This window comes from Balaenoptera ricei, chromosome 17, assembly GCF_028023285.1.
Source record: "Balaenoptera ricei isolate mBalRic1 chromosome 17, mBalRic1.hap2, whole genome shotgun sequence".
Lineage (NCBI taxonomy): Eukaryota > Metazoa > Chordata > Mammalia > Artiodactyla > Balaenopteridae > Balaenoptera > Balaenoptera ricei.
In genome coordinates, this window is record NC_082655.1 from 64,089,156 (window position 1) to 64,109,612 (window position 20,457).

Here is a 20,457-nt window from a genome sequence, read left to right on the forward strand (position 1 = left end):
GAACGCTGGCAGAAGAACTCAAACTTCCCAAAAGGCAAGAAATTCCCCCACGTACCTGGTTGCGTGGCTGACAGGGTCTTGGTGTTCTGGCTGGGTGTCAGGCATGAGCCTCTGAGGTGGGAGAGCCGAGTTCAGGACATTGGTCCACCAGAGACCTCCCAGCCCCATGTAATATCAATCATCGAGAGCTCTCCCAGAGATCTCCGTCTCAATGCTAGACCCAGCTCCACTCAACGAACAGCAAGCTCCAGTGCTGGACACCCAATGCCAAAAAAACTAGCAAAACAGGAACACAACCCTATCCTGCCTAAAATCATAATAAGTTCACAGACACCCCAAAACACACCATAGGACGTGGTCCTGCCCACCAGAAAGATGAGATCCAGCATCATCCACCAGAACACAGGCACCAATCCCCTCCACCAGGAAGCCTACACAACCCACTGAACCAACCTTACCCACTGGAGGCAGACACCAAAAAGAATGAGAACTACGAAACTGCAGCCTGCAAAAAGGAGACCCCAAACATAGTAAGTTAAGCAAAATGAGAAGACAGAGATACACAGCCGATGAAAGAGCAAGGTGAAAACCCACCAGACCAAACAAATGAAGAGGAAATAGGTAGTCTACCTGAAAAAGAATTCAGAGTAATGATAGTAAAGATGATCCAAAATCTTGGAACTAGAATGGAGAAAATACAAGAAACATTTAACAAGGACCTAGAAGAACTAAAGAGAAAACAAACAATGATGAACAACAAAATAAATGCAATTAAAAACTCTCTAGAAGGAATCAATAGAAGAATAACTGAGGCAGAGGAATAGATAAGTGACCTGGAAGATAAAATAGTGGCAATAACTACCACAGAGCAGAATAAAGAAAAAAGAATGAAAAGAATTGAGGACAGTCTCAGAGACCTCTGGGATAACATTAAACGCACCAACATTAGAATTATAGGAGTCCCAGAAGAAGAAGAGAAAAAGAAAGGGACTGAGAAAATATTTGAAGAGATTATAGTTGAAAACTTCCCTAATATGGGAAAGGAAATGTCAAGTCCAGGAAACACAGAGAGTCCCATACAGGATAAATCCAAGGAGAAACATGCCAAGACACATTTTAATCAAACTATCCAAAATTAAATACAAAGAAAAAATATTAAAAGCAGCAAGGGAAAAGCAACAAATAACATACAAGGGAATCCCCATAAGGTCAACAGCTCATCTTTCAGCAGAAAGTCTGCAAGCCAGAACGGTGTGGCAGGACATATTTAAAGTGATGAAAGAGAAAAACCTACAACCAATATTACTCTACCCAGCAAGGATCTCATTCAGATATGATGGAGAAACTAAAACCTTTACAGACAAGCAAAAGCTAAGAGAATTCAGCACCACCAAACCAGCATTGCAACAAATGCTAAAGGAACTTCTCTAGACAGGAAACATGAGAGAAGGAAAAGACCTACAATAACAAACCCAAAACAATTAGGAAAATGGCAATAGGAACATACATATCGATAATTACCTTAAATGTAAATGGCTAAATGCTCCAACCAAAAGACATAGACTGGCTGAATGGATACAAAAACAAGACCCATATATATGCTGTCTACAAGAGACCCACTTCAGACCTAGGGACACATACAGACTGAAGGTGAGGGGATGGAAAAAAATATTCCATGCAAATGGAAATCAAAAGAAAGCTGGAGTACAATTCTCATATCAGAAAAAATAGACTTTAAAATAAAGACTATAATAAGAGACAGAGAAGGTCACTACATAATGATCAAGGGATGAATCCAAGATGAAGATACAGCGATAGTAAATATTTATGCACCCAACATAGGAGCACCTCAGTAAATAAGGCAAATGCTAACAGCCATAAAAGGGGAAATCGACAATAACACAATCATAGTAGAGGACTTTAACACCCCACTTTCACCAATGGACATGTTATCCAAAATGAAAATAAATAAGGAAACACAAGCTTTAAATGACACATTAAACAAGATGGACTTAATTGATATTTATGGGACATTCCATCCAGAAACAACAGAATACACTTTCTTCTCAAGTGCTCATGGAACATTCTCCAGAATAGAGCATATCTTGGGTCACAAATCAAGCCTTGGTAAATTTAAGAAAATTGAAATTGTATCAACTATCTTTTCCGACCACAATGCTATGATACTAGATATCAATTACAGGAAAAAATCTGGAAAAAATACACACACATGGAGGCTAAACAATACACTACTTAATTACCAAGAGATCACTGAAGAAATCAAAGAGGAAATCAAAAAATACCTAGAAACAAATGACAATGAAACCACGATAACCCAAAACCTATGGGATGCAGCAAAAGCAGTTCTAAGAGGGAAGTTTATAGCAATACAGTTCTGCCACAAGAAACAAGAAACATCTCAAATAAACAACCTAACCTTACACCTAAGGTAATTAGAGAAAGAAGAACAAAAAAAAAACCCCAAAGTTAGCAGAAGGAAAGAATCATAAAGATCAGATCAGAAATAAGTGAAAAAGAAATGAAGGAAACAGTTGCAAAGATCAATAAAACTAAAAGCTAGTTACTTGAGAAGATAAACAAAATTGATAAACCATTAGTCAGACTCATCAAGAAAAAAAGGGACAAGACTCAAATCAATAGAATTAGAAATGAAAAAGGAGAAGTAACAACTGACACTGCAGAAATACAAAGGATCATGAGAGATTACTAAAAGCAACTATATGCCAATAAAATGGACAACCTGGAAGAAAAGGACGCATTCTTAGAAAACCACAATCTTCTGGGACTGAACCAGGAAGAAATAGAAAATATAAGCAGACCAATCACAAGCACTGAAATTGAGACTGTGATTAAAAATCTTCCAACAAACAAAAGCCCAGGACCAGATGGCTTCACAGGCGAATTCTATCAAACATTTAGAGAAGAACTAACACCTATCCTTCTCAAACTCTTCCAAAATATAGCAGAGGGAGGAATACTCCCAAACACATTCTATGAGGCCACCATCACCCCAATACCAAAACCAGACAAAGATGTCACAAAGAAAGAAAACTACAGGCCAATATCACTGATGAACATAGATGCAAAAATCCTCAACAAAATACTAGCAAACAGAATCCAACAGCACATTTAAAGGATCATACACCATGGTCAAGTGGGGTTTATTCCAGGAATGCAAGGATTCTTCAATATACACAAATTAATCAATGTGAAAAACCATATTAACAAATTGAAGGAGAAAACCATATGATCCTCTCAATAGATGCACAAAAAGCTTTTGACAAAATTCAACACCATTTATGATAAAAACCCTCCAGAAAGTAGGCATAGAGGGAACTTACCTCAATGTAATAAAGGCCATATATGACAAACCCACAGCCAACATCGTTCTCAATTGTGATAAATTGAAACCATTTCCACTAAGATCAGGAACAAGACAAGGTTGCCTACTCTCACCACTATTATTCAACATAGTTTTGGAAGCGTTAGCCACAGCAATCAGAGAAGACAAAGAAATAAAAGGAATCCAAATCGGAAAAGAAGTAAAACTGTCACTGTTTGCAGATGACATGACACTATACATAGAGAATCTTAAAGATGCTACCAGAAAACTACTACAGCTAATCAATGAATTTGGTAAAGTAGCAGGATACAAAATTAATGCACAGAAATCTCTTGCATTCCTATACACTAATGATGAAAACTCTGAAAGAGAAATTAAGGAAACACTCCCATTTACCATTGCAACAAAAAAGAATAAAATACCTAGGAATAAAGGTACCTAAGGAGACAGAAGACCTGTATGCAGAAAACTGTAAGGCACTGATGAAGGAAATTAAAGATGATACAAACAGATGGAGAGATATACCATGTTCTTAGATTGGAAGAATTAACATTGTGAAAATGACTATACTACCCAAAGCAATCTACAGATTCAATGCCATCCTTATCAAACTACCAATGGTATTTTTCACAGAACTAGAGCAAAAAAATTTCACAATTTGTATGGAAACACAAAAGATCCCTAATAGCGAAAGCAATCTTGAGAAAGAAAAACAGAGCTGGAGGATTCAGGCTCCCTGACTTCAGACTATACTACAAAGCTACAGTAATCAAGACAATATGGTACTGGCACAAAGGCAGAAATATAGATCAATGCAATAGGATAGAAAGCCCAGCGATAAACCCACACACATATGGTCACCTTATCTTTGATAAAGGAGGCAAGAATATACAGTGGAGAAAAGACAGCCTCTTCAATACACCATTGTAAAGCAATTTTACTCCAATAAAGATGTTAAAAATAAAAAAGAAGGTATTTTAAGTAAGAAGCTTAATGGAAATTGTGAAATTTGCAGAAAAATATTTATTGTACCGTTAAAAATAAAAGACGAACTAGAAGCAACCTCAGTGTACCAAAGAGATTATTTCATAAATTCATGTACATGAACCTGTGGAATATTTTAAAATCATAAAATCATTAAAAATTACAATATCTATTAAGAAAAGGAAAAACAATACGTATTGTGAGCTTAAAAATTTGTTAAGAGGGTAGAGCTTATGTTAACATAAGGTCTTGTTGCGAGAAATTTTAAAAAGGGCGTGTGAGGAAACTTTGGAGATAATGGATGCTTATTACCTTGTTTGTGGTGATGGTATCAGAGTGTGTGCATATGTCCACACTCACCAAGTTTTATATGTTCAAAGTATGCAATTTTATATTTCATTTATACATCAATAAAGCTGATCAAACAAACAAACAAACAAAAACTATTGCAATAGAGATAAAGCCTATTTCAATAAGGAAGAGAGACGGAACTCAACTCCACTGAGGAAGGCAGGAGAATTTTTAAGCCCTGGGGTAAGCTAGTGGAAAAGTACTAGATGAAGATGAGGGAGATTGGTTAATGTGATTAGGCCACCTGTGCTTGTTAATTCCTGCTTATCAAATCCAGGCTCCTACCCTCCTATTAAGACTGGGAGATAAAAGCCCTGTCTTTCTGGATGATTACATTTCAAAGAGATGGCCCCCAGATCTTTAAGAGATAGTCCTAGATTGTAAAACTGAGGAGAGGCTGGGAGACAATTTATATCTCAAAGGGGCAAAAAACTTAAAATTGCAAGTTTTCTAAAGTAAATGCTCCAGAAAAAGGGAGGTCAGGGACCTATAGTCAGGAAGAAATCTGTCTAAAAGTTTAGTCAAGCTGAAGGGGTTCATTAAGGCCATCTTGGTCACACTATAGATTAGTTTGAGTTTTCTAGAATTTTATATAAATGGAGTCATAAAGCAAGTAAACTTTTTGTCTGGCAGCTCTTACTCAGCATAAATATTTTTATATGTATCCATGTTGTGGCATGCATCAATAATTTGTTCCTTTTTATTACTGAGTAGTATCGTAGTGTATTCACACACCACAATTTGTTTTTCCATTCATCTACTGATGAACATTTAGGTCATTTCCAGTTTGGGGATATTACATATAAAGCTGCTATAAACATTCATGTATAAGTCTTTGCATGGAATATACTTTAATTTCTTCTGGTTGAATGCCTGGGAATCAAACAGTTGATGCATGCCTACCATACATTTTAAGAAACTGCCAAGCTGTTTACTTGTAGTAGTGTTTACTCTACATTTCCACCAGCAGTATATGAGAATTCCAGTTGCCCCACATCCTCACCACCACTTGGTATCGTCAGTCCTTTTAATTTGAGACATTCCAGTAGTTGTATAGGAATGTATCACTGTGGTTTTACTTTGCATTTCCTTAAAGACTAATGACGTTGAGCATCTTTTTATTTGGTTATTTGTCATCCATATATCTTCTTTGATAAAATGCCAGTTCAAATCTTTTACTTATTTTTTGTTGGATTATTTTCTCATTTAAATTTTTGATATATTTAGGAGAGAAATCCTTTATAAGACAGGAGAATTGCAAATATTTTCCCAATTTGTGGCTTGTTTTTTCATTCTGATAAAAGTATCTTTTAAAAAAGCAGAAGTTCTTGATTTGGATGAAGTCTAACTTAACAACATTTTTCTTTTATGGATTGTGCTTTGGATAATGTTACTAAGAAACCTTTGTCACAAAGATTTTCTCCCATGTTTTCTTCTTGAAATTGTATAGTTTTAGGTTGTACAATTAGGACTCTATTTTGAGTTGATTTTTTTTGTACCTGTGAAGTTTGGATCAAAGTTCCTTTTTTTGCACATAGCCAACTATTCCGGCATCACCTGGTGAAAGACTACATTTTGCCACCGAATTACTTTTGCATGTTTGTCAAAAATCAACTGACCACATATGTCAGTGGATGAGGAAATGTAGAGTTGCATGCTCGAGTCTATGATGCATTTGCCGAGGAAAACAACAGAAAATAAGAGATTGCTAATTGGCAATTATTTAAAGTAACTACATCAAATGTAATTGATATAAACCCATTACCTCAGATGGTTTTTGGACAAACCCTTTGGGGTCTCTCCCAGACTTTTTCATTCCTTTCAGTATGGACAGGGTGAGAATTTTTGAATCTTTAAATTCTGTATCCTTTAGAAAGCCCAAAGATAAACCCACAAACATATGGTCACCTTATCTTTGATAAAGGAGGCAAGAATATACAGTGGAGAAAAGACAGCCTCTTTAATAAGTGGTGCTGGGAAAACTGGACAGCTACATGTAAAAGAATGAAATTAGAACACTCCCTAACACCATACACAAAAATAAACTCAAAATGGATTAAAGACCTAAATGTAAGGCCAGCCACTATAAAACTCTTAGAGGAAAACATAGGCAGAACCCTCTATGACATAAATCACAGCAAGATCCTTTTTGACCCACCTCCTAGAGAAATGGAAATAAAAACAAAAATAACCAAATGGGACCTAATGAAACTTAAAAGCTTTTGCACAGCAAAGGAAACCATAAACAAGACAAAAAGACAACCCTCAGAATGGGAGAAAATACTTGCAAATGAAGCAACTGACAAAGGATTAATCTCCAAAATTTACAAGCAGCTCATGCAGCTCAATATCAAAAAACAAGCAACCCAATCCAAAAATGGTCAGAAGACCTAAATAGACATTTCTCGAAAGAAGATATTCATGTGTTTCATGTGCCAACAAACACATGAAAAGATGCTCAACATCACTAATCATTAGAGAAATGCAAATCAAAACTACAATGAGATATCATCTCACACCGGTCAGAATGGCCATCATCAAAAAATCTACAAACAATAAAAGCTAGAGAGGGTGTGGAGAATAGGCAACCCTCTTGCACTGTTGGTGGGAATGTAAATTGATTCAGCCACTATGGAGAACAGTATGGAGGTTCCTTAAAAAACTAAAAATAGAACTACCATATGACCCAGCAATCCCACTACTGGGCATATACCCTGAGAAAACCATAATTCAAAAAGAGTCATGTACCACAATGTTCATTGCAGCTCTATTTACAATAGCCAAGACATGGAAGCAACCTAAGTGTCCATCAACAGATGAATGGATAGAGATGTGGTGGCACATATATACAATGGAATATTACTCAGCCATAAAAAGAAACAAAATTGAGTAATTTGTAGTGAGGTGGATGGACCTAGAGTCTGTCATACAGGGTGAAGTAAGTCAGAAAGAGAAAAACAAATACTGTATGCTAACACATATATATGGAATCTAAAAAAAAAAAAAAAAAAAATGGTCATGAAGAACCTAGGGGCAAGATGGGAATAAAGACACAGACCTACTAGAGAATGGACTTGAGGACACAGGGAGGGGGAAGGGTAAGCTGGGACAAAGAGAGTGGCATGGACATATTTACACTACCAAATGTAAAATAGATAGCTAGTGGGAAGCAGCCGCATAGCACAAGAAGATCAGCTCGGTGCTTTGTGACCACCTAGAGGGTTGGGATAGGGAGGATGGGAGGGAGGGAAATGCAAGAGGGAAGAGATATGGGGACATATGTATATGTATAACTGAATCACTTTGTTATAAAGCAGAAACTAACACACCATTGTATAGCAATTATACTCCAGTAAAGATGTTTAAAAAAAAAAAAAAGGAAGAGCTTAGGGGGAAAGAAGACTTTAAAAATGAATTGAAAACAAACTCAAAGGCACTGGACCTTCATTACAAGTTCCTCCTGCTGGGCAAGAGGCTGTTAAAATGAAATAAAGAATTTAAGCAGCAAAAAAAAAGAAAGTGTGCTCACATTACTCTATCATCATGCTGAATTAATTTCAAGATAGACTTGTCCTGAGTAAATTCAAATTAATTAATTTTAAATGTTAATCTTTTATGATTATAAAATTAGTACATGCTCATTCTAGAACATTTGGAAAGAAGAAAAAATAAACAGAAGGAAAAAATTGAAACAAAGAAATTCTGTATACTTTCTGATTAACAATTCCATCTTTAAGTCATTTCTCTCTTCTCTAATTTTACTGTAAGCAGTCAAGAGAAGCCAAGCCACGTCTTCAACACCAGGCCTAGAAATTTCCTCAGCCAAATATTCAATTTCATTGCTCACAAGTTCTACCTTCTACAAAACATGAGAACACAAACATAATCTAGCCAAGATCTTTGCCACTTTAGAACAAGGATGGCCTTCCCTCCATTGTCCAATAACATGACCCTCATTTCCACCTGGACCTCATCACAATGGCCTTCACTGTCCACACGCCTATCAAAAAATCTGTTAAGATTACCAAGGTATTCTCTAAGATTCTCTATAGCCTTCCTCTTTTATTTCTGGGCTCTCACCAGAATCACCCTTTACATTCTGTTCACAACTAAGGAGGCTTTTTCTACCATGTACCTCAAAACTCGGTCCAGCCTCTACTCATTACCCAGGTCCAAAGCCACATCCACATTTTTAGGTATCTGCACCTGCACTTCTCAGTACCAATTTCTATCTTAACCCATTCAGGCTGAGATAACAAAATACTGTAAACTGGGTGGCTTATAAAGAACAGAAATTTATTTTACAGTTCTGGAGGCTGGGAAGTCCAAGATCAAGACAGCAGCATATTCAGTGTCTAACGAGGTTCCATTTCCCTCTTTATGGCTATCTTCTCATTGTAAACTCGCATGGCAGAAGCAACAAGGGAGCTCTCTCGGGCCTCTTTTATAAGGGTACTAATCCCACTGGTAGGACTCTGCCCTCATGATCCAACCACCTCCTATAGGCCCCACCTCCTAATACCACCACATTGGGTTAGGATTTCAACATATGAATTTGGGAAGGGATACACACAATTAGTCTATAGCACCTGTTAAAGGAAAACCTTAAGCAAGAAAAAGACATTCAAATTTGGAAAACAATTACGATGCTTAGAATAGAAAATTTATGGTATGTATTTTGATTATATGAAATTATAAGTCAGGACTTAATATTTTAATTGCAATATTTTCAATCTCACAGACTTTAAGTTGAAAATACTTAAAGAAAAATCATTCTTATTTTATCTTTTGAAAAATTTCCAATGACTTTAGACTTTACCAGAAAAAAAGAAGTAAATTAAATTGAAATACTTCAACATTGTCTTTAAAAGGATGGGCTATGAGCCAACAGCTACCATGTGTATACTTGCCAGATAACTTTTTTTGTACACATTTCTATACTTTCTTGTAATGAAAGAGGTGGGCCTGGCCACAGGTCCCTTGGTGAGACACTTGTCAAAGAAATATTTGTGGCAAAGAAATATTTGTCATGCACTCTTGTGGTGAAACTGCAAGTTTGTTTCTCAAAGGGACATAGTATCGCCTTCAGACAACAGACTCTGGGTCTGAGAATTTCTTTAGATCTGGAAGCTGAGTGAAGGATCATGATTTTCCATTACAACAACTGTTAGACTTCTCACCCACACTCAATTTTTTCTGGTTATACAAGCCAAGTAACCCCCTAGTGGGTTTTGCCCATATAGTGTTCCTCTGACAACACATGGTCTATTAGCTGCCTGACAGGTCCCTGTGGGTCAAGGATTATGACTCCCAATTGCTCCTTATTTTGGTATTTATGTGCACCTTTTACTCTGTTGACTAAATGCTAGCAACTAGCCTCTGTCAGTTCCGAATCCTTTGCAACTGATACCAGTTTGATGACACTGATAGTTTGATAGCAGTATCTTCCACTGTAAAGCCTGGTCAATCAAGATAGCCACTCCCGAACTTCTCCAACATCTCACTTATCAGTATTGCCCTTAAACTCAAGCAAGCAGTCTAGGTACCTCCAGGGTACACCCCCAAGGTACCCCCCAGGATTGCCTGCACTTTAGAGGGATATGTTTACATTTTTCTAAGTTCTCCTCAGGTGCCTGGGACTGGCCATGACCAGCAATTCCATGCAAGTGGAGAACCTCAAACTTGGACCTGGACTCACATCCCTCTTTCTCCCATTTGGGACATTCTCCAACTACCTAGCCTACATGTAGGGTCACTAGATGCCCTGAGGAACCCCATAATCTGCAACTATGGGACTCTCCGGACCAGAACCCAGTTCTAGGAGAACGGCCTACTAGGCAAATCATTCCTACTGACCAGTGCAGTTTTTCTTTCACAGGATCACATGAGGTTGGTTCACCAGAATAGTGTTGACACACTGATTTGAGGTGACTCTCACTCACGTCAGACACAGGACAAGTTCAGGGCTCTTGGCCAGTGATGGTCACTCTTGGGTTTAAGTCACATGTGTGAGCCCATGCCTTCTTTCACATAATGTGATTTTGAGATTCATCTATATTAGTGTGTGTATCATTAGTTCATTCTTTTTATTGACGAATAGTACTCCATTGTGCAAATATAACACAGTTTATCCATCTATGATGTACATTTCAATGGTTTCCAATAATTGGCTAGTATTATTAAAGCTGCTATAAACATTTGTGTATAGGCCTTGTACATAAATGTGGATATTGGTTGTCAGTCCATTGGGATAAATACCTAAGACTGGAATTGTTAGATATGTTAAGTACCTGTTTAATGTATAAGGTACTGTAAAACTGTTTTCCAAAGTGGATGTAAAATTTACCTCTCACTGATAATTTATAAAAGTTCCAGTTGCTCCATATCCTTGTCAAGAATCAGTATCATCGGTCTTTTTAATTTTTGCCCTTCTAGTGGATACAAAGTAGTACCTCATTGTGGTTTTAATTTGGATTTGGCTTAGACTGTATAATGTTAATAGCTTCTATATTGGCATAATGATTGGTTTATTTTATTTCCAGTTGAATCCAACTATCTCATTGGATTTGATGAATAGTGATGTTGAGCATTTTTCATGTGCTTGTTGACCATTTATGTATCTTCTTTTATGAAGTCTCTATTCAATTCTTTTCGAATTGAACTATTTGTCTGTTATTATTGCATTGTAAGAATACTTCATATATTCTGGCTTTAAGTCTTTTGTTAGATACAAATATTGTGAATATTTTCTTCCATTTTGTAATTTGCCTTTTTATTTTCTTCACGGTGTCTTTTGGAAAGCAGGCAGTTATAATGTTGATGAAGTCTAATTTATCATTTATTATGATGAGTACTCTTTTGTGTCCTCTCTCTCTAATGAGTCTTTGCTCATCATAAAGTAGCAAAAATTTTCTCTTATATCTTTCTCTAGAAGTTTCATAGTTGTAGCTTGTATATTTAAGTCTGTGATATATTTTAAAGTAATTTTTGTGTACTGTTTGAGATTAGTGTTGAGGTATATATATTTTTATATAGATATCTATTTGTTCCAGCAACATTATTGAAGAGACTGTTTTTCCTCCATTGAAAAGCATTGGCTCCTTTGCTTAATAAAAAAAAAAAGTTGACCATACATGGAAAGTATATTCTGGATTATCTATACTGTGTCACTGATTTATATGTCTACATTTATGCCAACACCACACTAATTTGAATGCTACACCTTTCTCATAAATTCTGAAAAAGATAATGTAAGTCCTGCCTCCAGCTTTGTTCTGTCTCAAAATTGTTTTCATTCTTCTAGGTCCTTTGTATTTTCATATAAATTTTAGAATAAGCTTGTCAACTCCTTTTTAAAAGGGGAGAAGGGTTACTGGATGTCAGCTGGTACTTCACTGAATCTATAGATAAATTTAGGGAGAATGGACTTCTTAACAATATTGAGTCAGATCTTCACTAACTTCTCTTATCAAATATTTGAGGTTTTCAGTGTAACTGTCTTGCACATCTTCTGTTAAACCTAAGTATTTTATCTTTTTGATGTATTGTAAAAGGAATTTTTTATTCCATTTTTCAAATGTATATTGCTAGTACATATCAATACATTGAGTTCTTCATATTGATCTTGCATTCTGTGACCTTGATAACTTCACTTAATATTTTTAAGTTTTTTAGAAGATTCCTTAGGATTTTCTATATAGACAGTCTATCAATTGCAAACAGAAACAGGTTTTTCTTCTTCCTTTCTGATTTTATACTTTTATTTCTTTTAGAAGTTGCCTTATTGTACTATTTATTCCAGTAGGATAATGAATACAAGTGATGACAGTGGCATCTTTACCTTATTCCTGATCTAAGAGGGAAAACATCAGTCTTTCACCATTAAATGATATTAACTTGGATTTTTTTGTAGATGCCTTTATCAGGTTGAGAAAGTTTCCTTCTCTTCCTACTATGCTGAATGGTTTTATCTTGAATGTGTGTTGAATTTTACCAAAATCTTTTCCTGTATGTGCTGAGTTGATTGTATAATGTTTCATCCTTGTTCAGTTAATGTAGTTAATTATGTTGTGTGATTTTCAAACATTAAAATAAGCTTGCATTCCATAAACAAACTCTACTTGGCCATAATGTAGCTGTAAATCTTTTGTATATATTAGTGAGTTAATTTGCCTGTATTTTGTTGAGGATTTTTGAATCTGTGTTCGTGAGGGATACTTGCCTCTCTCTTATTCAATTCAGGCTGCTATAACAGACCATAGACTAGTGGCTTCTATACAACAGAAATTTATTTCTCACAGTTCTGGAGGCTGGAAGTTCGACATCAAGATACCAGATGATTGAGCTCTGGCAAGAGCCCTCTTCCAAGTTGTAGACAGCCAACTTCTCATTGTATCCTCACACGGTGGAAAGCAGACATTAAGCAAACTCTGACCCCTTTCCTGACCTCATCTATTCCTAATTACCTCCCAAAGGCCCCACCTCCTAGTACCATCACATCAGGAATGTAAGGTTTCAATATATGAATCTGAGCAGGGGATGGAGGAGGACACATTCAGTCCGTAACTGTCTCTGATCTCTTCTCATATAAATCTTTGTCAGATTTTGGTATCAGGATTATAGTGATCACATGAAATGACTTGGGAAGCATTCCTCTCTCTACTTTCTGAAGGAGAGTTCATATATGATCGGTATTATTTCTTACTTTGTGCATGATAGAATTTACCAGTGAAACTAACTGGGCCTTGAGTTTTCTTTGTGAAAAGTTTTTTTATTGTTATTACAAATTCAGTGTATTTAACAGTTATATGGCTATTCCAATTGTCCACTTCTTCTTGAGTCACTTTTGGAAAGTTGTATTTTTCAAAAACTTACCCATTTCATCTAATTGCCATATTTGTTGGCACAATTTGTTCCTAATACTCTTTTATTTTCCTATTAAAATCGGTAAGATATGTAATAGTTTTTCTTCTTTTATTTGTAATATTGGTAATTTATTCATTTCTTGGTTTGTCCTGTTGGGTCTTATTGATTTTATTACTCTTTCAAAGAACAAATTTTGAGCTTTGTTAATTTTTCTGTTTCTAAATCATAGACTTCTGTGCTGACTTTATTATTTTTTCCTATTATTTTTTCTTTCTACTTATTATTTTTCCTTCTACTTATTTTAGGTTTAATTTACTCTTTTTCTTTACTTCTTAAAGTACAAACATGTCAAATTTTTTAAACCTTCCTTCTCTTCTATTATAGACTTTTAAAGCTATAAATTTCCCTCTAAGCATTACCTTTCCTGTATCCCACAAATTTTGATATGTTGTATTTTTACTATCATTCAACTCAAAATATTTTATTATATTCTTGTGATTTCATCTTTGAGACATGGGTTCTTTAGACATGTGTTATTTAATGTCCAAATGTTTTGACATTTTCCAAATAATTTAGTTATTGATTTCTGATATAACTCTATTGTGGTCATAGAATACGATCTGTAATTTACAAATCTTTGGAAACATATTGAGATTTCTTTTATGATCTAACATATGTCTACTTTGATGAACTTTCCATATGCAGTTGAAAAGAATGTTTATTCCACGTTTATCATGTACAGTGCTTTGTAAATGTCAATTAGCTCAAGTTGGTTGAGAATGTGCTCAGATCTTCTATATCTAAACTAATTTTTGTCTACTTGTTTATTAATCACTGAGAAAGTGGTGTTCAACACTTCCATTATTCTTTTCCATATGTTCTGTCAATTTTTTCTTCATGAATTTTGAAGCTTTGTAATTAGATACATATACATTTATGATTATGTCTTCCTAATGAATTTGACTTATAAATGTCCCTTTTATCTCTTGTAAAATGCTTTGTCTTAAAGTCTACTCTTTCTAAAATTAACATACACCAGCTTTCTTGTGCCATTTGGTTGGTATATTACTTTCTGTCTTTTTATGTTCAATTTATGCATATTTTTAAATTTAAAGTGAATCTTTAATAGATACATATACTTATGTCTTCCATTCTTATCTAATCTGACAATCTCTGACCTTCAGTGGGAATATTTTACATTTAATATAATTTATATTACATTTACAATTAATATAATTATTGCTATAGTGTGTTTAAGTCTACCACCTTGCTATTTGTTTTCCATTTGTCTCTTCTGTTTTGTCATTCTGTTGTTCATTTCATTGATATTTTATTTCTATTACTTCTATTGGTTTCTTAGCTCTTCTTTAGAATTTTTAGTGTTCTTTCAGGGCTAACAATGCATTCTTAATTTATTAGAGTCTGGTTAGAGTCAAAATTGTACAATTTCACACATTACACTTGACAACACTTTCTTCTTCACACTTCTCACTTGTTACTTGATACTTGACACACCCCTCTTCACATTTCATACGTATACTCCACAAATCTAACAGCCTTACAATATTATAATTCCATTTATCCAACACCCCCAACTTTTGTGCTTTTTTTGGTCATATATTTACTTCTACATATATTATAAAATCCACCTTATAATGTTATCATTTTTGTTTTAAACAGTCAGGTGCCTTTTAAGGAAATTATGAAGTGATAAAAATAATCTTTTATACCATCCACATGTTGCCACTTATGGCAAACTTTTTTCTCCTTTGTGTAGATTTGGGTTTTCATCTGGTGTCATTCCCTCATCAGTCTCAAGAATGTCTTTAGAATTCTTTTGTTTTGCAGGCCTGCGAGATCCAATTCCCTCAGCTTCCATTATCTGAAAATGTCTTTATTTCACTCCGTTTTTAAGAGATATTTTCTCTGGATATAGAATTCCGAAGATTTTTTTTCCCGTCAGCACTTTCAGGACATTTCTACTCTCTTCTGACATCCACTGTTTCTGATAAAAACTAGGCAAACTTTCTTATTGTTGTTCATTGGTATGTTATATGTCCTTTTTCCCCTCTGGCTGCTTTCAAGATTTTATTTTTATGCTTAGTTTTCAGTAGTCCACTATGATGTGCCTAGGTGCAGCTTTCTTGGTATTTATCTTTCATTGAGTCCAATTTTCTTGGATTTGTAAGTCAATGTTTTCCATCAAACTTGAGGAAATTTGGCATTATTTAATTATATATTTTTCCTGCCTCATTCTTACTTTCTACTCTTTCTAAGACTCCTATAACACATATATTAGACCAGCTGATATTATCCATGTGTCCCTGAAGTTCTGTTCCTTTGTCTTTCCTTTACCATTTCCTATCTGCTGTGAAGCCTATCCAATGAATTTTTCACTTCAGTTACAGTGCTTTTCTATTTTAGAATTTCCACTTAGTCCTTTTTATGGTTTTTATTTCTCTGCTATGAATCCTTATCTATTGACTCAATCAGACTATATTTTCTTTTAATTCTATTAAAAGAATTAAAAGATCTATTGGTTTTTATTTTTTTGAGACTTCTGTTGTTAAAAAAAAAAAAACTTTCTGCCAAGAATATTTATCCATGCATTAACTTTGGAAATTATTGATTTGTAAGATGTACGTGAACAACAATGGAAAGTGTGGAAGTTGTGAGAATGGGCTGGCTTGTCTGGAGCATAGGCTTGACTATCAGATCTAGATGCAGATCCTGTATCCTGGCTTTCACACTTAATAGATGTATTAGCTTGCATCAGGTACCACATCTCACTGAGCCTTCGTTTTCTCATCTGTAAATTGCAGATGAGAACAAAGTTCTCTTGAGAATAAGAGATACTATGTGTAAAGGGCTTAGCATTGTTCCTGACACATAATAGGCTCAGTAAATAGTAGATCTATTGGTCTTTAGTTGCTTTAAAATCTTTACTAAATCCAACATTTGAGTCATATCACATTGTTTCTATTTACTATTACTTTTTTGATTGACTATATAGGCCTCATTTTCCTGTGTTTTTGCATGTCTGGTAATGTTTTTATACTGTTCACTGGACATTGTTAGTGATACATTACAGGCTCTGGATTCTGTTATCTTTCTTCTAAAGGACGTTGACTTGTTCTAGTAGACAGCTCATTTACTGGCTAATACCCTTCATATCGTATAGGTTCGGTTTTATGCCTTGTTACAGAGGATATGTGGAAACCCAAGACGTTCCCCAAGCACCTCTAACTTGGCAGGACCCAACCTCCAAAATCTGTCTCCCCTCCAGATCTTGTCAGGGCTTGGTTTTAGGCTTTGTTAGGGTGGGTGTAGAGCAGTTGTCTTTGAAAGGAGGTGATTTTCTCTCCAGGTGACAGTTGTCAAATCTGAAGACATTTTTTTGTTGCCACAACAGGGGAGCAAAGGGGAGTTACTGGCATTTAGTGGGTAGAGACCAGGGATGCCGTTAAACAACCCACAGCACATGAAACCGCTCCACATAAGAATTATCTGTCCTGCAATATCAGTAGTGCCAAGATTGAAAAGCCCAGGTCTAACTTAGGGCTTTCATTAGGGCATTGTTCTGCCTGGCGGGTTAACGAGGTGTTCAGGAGGCCCTCCACTCTGCCTGGAATGGACTTCCAGTGACTTTCTTCACTACATGATGTCTAATATCTCTGGTAGGTTACTCTCTGGTAAGCCTAATATAGCATGCTCTGCAGATGCTATTTCTTGAAGGTAAGATTGCAAGGAAATGAGTGGAGAAATGAGAAGAATTTGTGGCTATTTTTACAACATAGCCACCTCTGCTTTTAGTGCTAGTAATTTTTAGTTCATCTAAGTTTCTCAATGCAAACCTTTACTTTCTGTTGAGCACTGAACTTAATAAATATAGAATCTCTGAGATTATATCATCATTATATTTTTGATATGATGCATATTTGATGATGTGAATGTGTGACTATTGAATATCAGAACCTTACATTCAAAAGATAGCTTAATCTGATAATACAAAAAGTTATATATGCTGGCCATATGCCTCAAAAATTACCTGACACTTTGAATTACATTTCATTAACATCTCTACATTTTCATCCATATTATTGGCTTTTCCTAGTAAGGGAGTTCAATGACAGCACATTTTAATTAAGTAGCCAATATATAAATAATGAATAAAGGCTTAAGACAAAAAAAAAAAAATTCTATCCTTCCCAAAGGAGTTTTGTTTTTTTTTTTAACATCTTTATTGGAGTATAATTGCTTTACAATGGTGCGTTAGTTTCTGCTGTAAAACAAAGTGAATCAGCTATACATATACATATATCCCCATATCTCCTCCCTCTTGTGTCTCCCTCCCACACTCCTTATCCCACCCCTCTAGGTGGTCACAAAGGACCGAGCTGATCTCCCTGTGCTATGTGGCTTCTTCCCATTAGCTATCTATTTTACATTTCGTAGTGTATATAAGTCCATGCCACTCTCTCACTTCGTCCCAGCTTACCCTTCCCCCTCCCCATGTCCTCAAGTCCATTCTCTACGTCTGCGTCTTTATTCCTGTCCTGCCCCTAGGTTCTTCAGAACCATTTTTTTTAGATTCCATATATATGTGTTAGCATACGGTATTTGTTTTTCTCTGACTTACTTCACTCTGTATGACAGTCTCTCGATCCATCCACCTCACTACAAATAACTCAATTTCATTTCTTTTTATTCCCCAAAGGAGTTTCATGACAAGGTACTATGGATGAGATATGCCACCCTACTTGAATCAGAGTATATTAAGGCCCATAATAAGCATGAGTTGTATCCAGCTCCACATGGTGGTGCCGCCTTGCACCTCACAGCCTGCTCTACCCCACTGCCTCATGACACACATGTCAATCTTCTTCCTAGGACAAAATCCAGGGCTCAACTCAGGCACAAGTAATAAAGTATATTGTTTTCATCAATGTACTGCATTTCTAACCCATAACGTGAGTTCGCCTTCTCTTTTCCTCTCTTCATTTTCATAATGTAATACACAAGTAAAACAAAACTATTATCCCCACTTAGAAATTATACTTCTTCACTTGGTTTGGAATCTACTACCCTACCTAGTAAAACACAGGTGTTCTGGAAAATTAGAAAACCAAGACATTCTGGTATGACTAAGTAGAGAACAACAATATAAATTGGCCAAATATTTAAACAATATGAAGATTATGTCTAAATACTAAGTTATTCACAGTATTAATTTGACTCTTCTGTCATTACCATAGTGCTTTTTTCTTTCTGAGCAGACTATAGAGTGGTACATGCTCATGATGTTCCATGGTATTCAAAATTGTTGCCTTTTGTTTGCAAACTTAGGGAAAATGAGGTCAATTCGATTCTCATTTAGTTGGCTTTGTTCAATGTAAAACAGAAGTAGTACTCAGTTTCTCTTTGATGATTAGAATAATGGCTAAGCTCACCAAGGCTAGAATTATGGATAGTAATTTGAATATTCATAATCCATGACTCGGTAAAAGGAAAAGAATTAGCTACATCAAAAATATACATAAATATCATAAAAAGAGTAGTATTTGAAACCCAGTGAACATGTAACAAAACTATTTTGAAAAAAAAAAAAAAACTCTTGTGTTTATCATTTTCATGCTATCTACCCTGTTAAGTGGCTGGCTGCAATAGAACCCCTTTAATGATCAGGATCGATACATTATTCTTTAAGCCACAATTCATTTTAACCATAAAATTTTGTGTATTTAAATAAATCGAGAGTCAGTAATTTTTATGTTACAAGGAAAATATGACATCCTATAGCTAAATATTTTGAATACCTAACTTCTGCTTATTTTACCTTAATTACGACATTATGCTTTGATATTAAATGGAAAACATAATCTGATTTATCAAAAAACATTACAAAATTAGTACTTTCAGGACACATTTATTTTCCAATTAATTTCATTGATCTTACAGGCAGAATAGTATCTTGATCTATTACATTCAACAACACCAAAAAGTCTACAACTCTGGTGTCAATATCAATAATTACTAAAAATCAAGCAAGCAATTTACAACTATCTGCAATTAAGGAAATTAGATCCAAAAGGCATGTAACAGCAATAACAATAAAATAGTATTTGTGTTAAGACATAAATAGCCAACATGAATTTAGTACCTCAGGCATTTTTCTAATTTATACAAATTTTGGAAATTGAGGAGCACGTTGGCCAGTCCACCAATGATCATGAAAGAGAAAATACATAAATGTGCCTATTTTGCTAATAGTATATGTTCAGCTCTTTAGCTTGACATTGTGTGGTACAGTTATCCCTTCCAAGCATTAGACGTCAATACTACATATGCCTCAAGCTCTTTTACAGATGAATGATCTGATGAAGATGCCCTCATTTCAGAAACTAAGGTCATTAATGTTTATCTTCACTTGTAACATTTCAGAAGACTTGCTGAACCTAAAGAAAGCCCAATCTCAGACTGCTGGATGAACAGCGACACCTAGTGGTCATTTTAACCCCTAAACAAATATCTTAAAAGTATAAACTCAAGGGTATCCATGAAACAAGTGAAATTGCCACAAATGCATCACCTTTAATAGAGACACAAGCCTATTTCCAATGAAACTGTATCTGAAAATCATAAATACTTTTAGTAAATTTTCTCTTGATCAGTAATAATATAAATTTAATGAAAAGCCAGCATTTGGACTTCAAATCTTTATTCTTAATCAACAACCCTTATATAGGTAAATATCCTTTGTAGATTTTTGTAAAAATCCAATTTCAATTTCTTCATGTCTGAGTTCTTGCTCATAAAAGGATGACATAAAGAACTCTGAAGCACTCTGACCTACTGAATAATCAGTTTTGTGGCTCTTTTATGAATACATGATT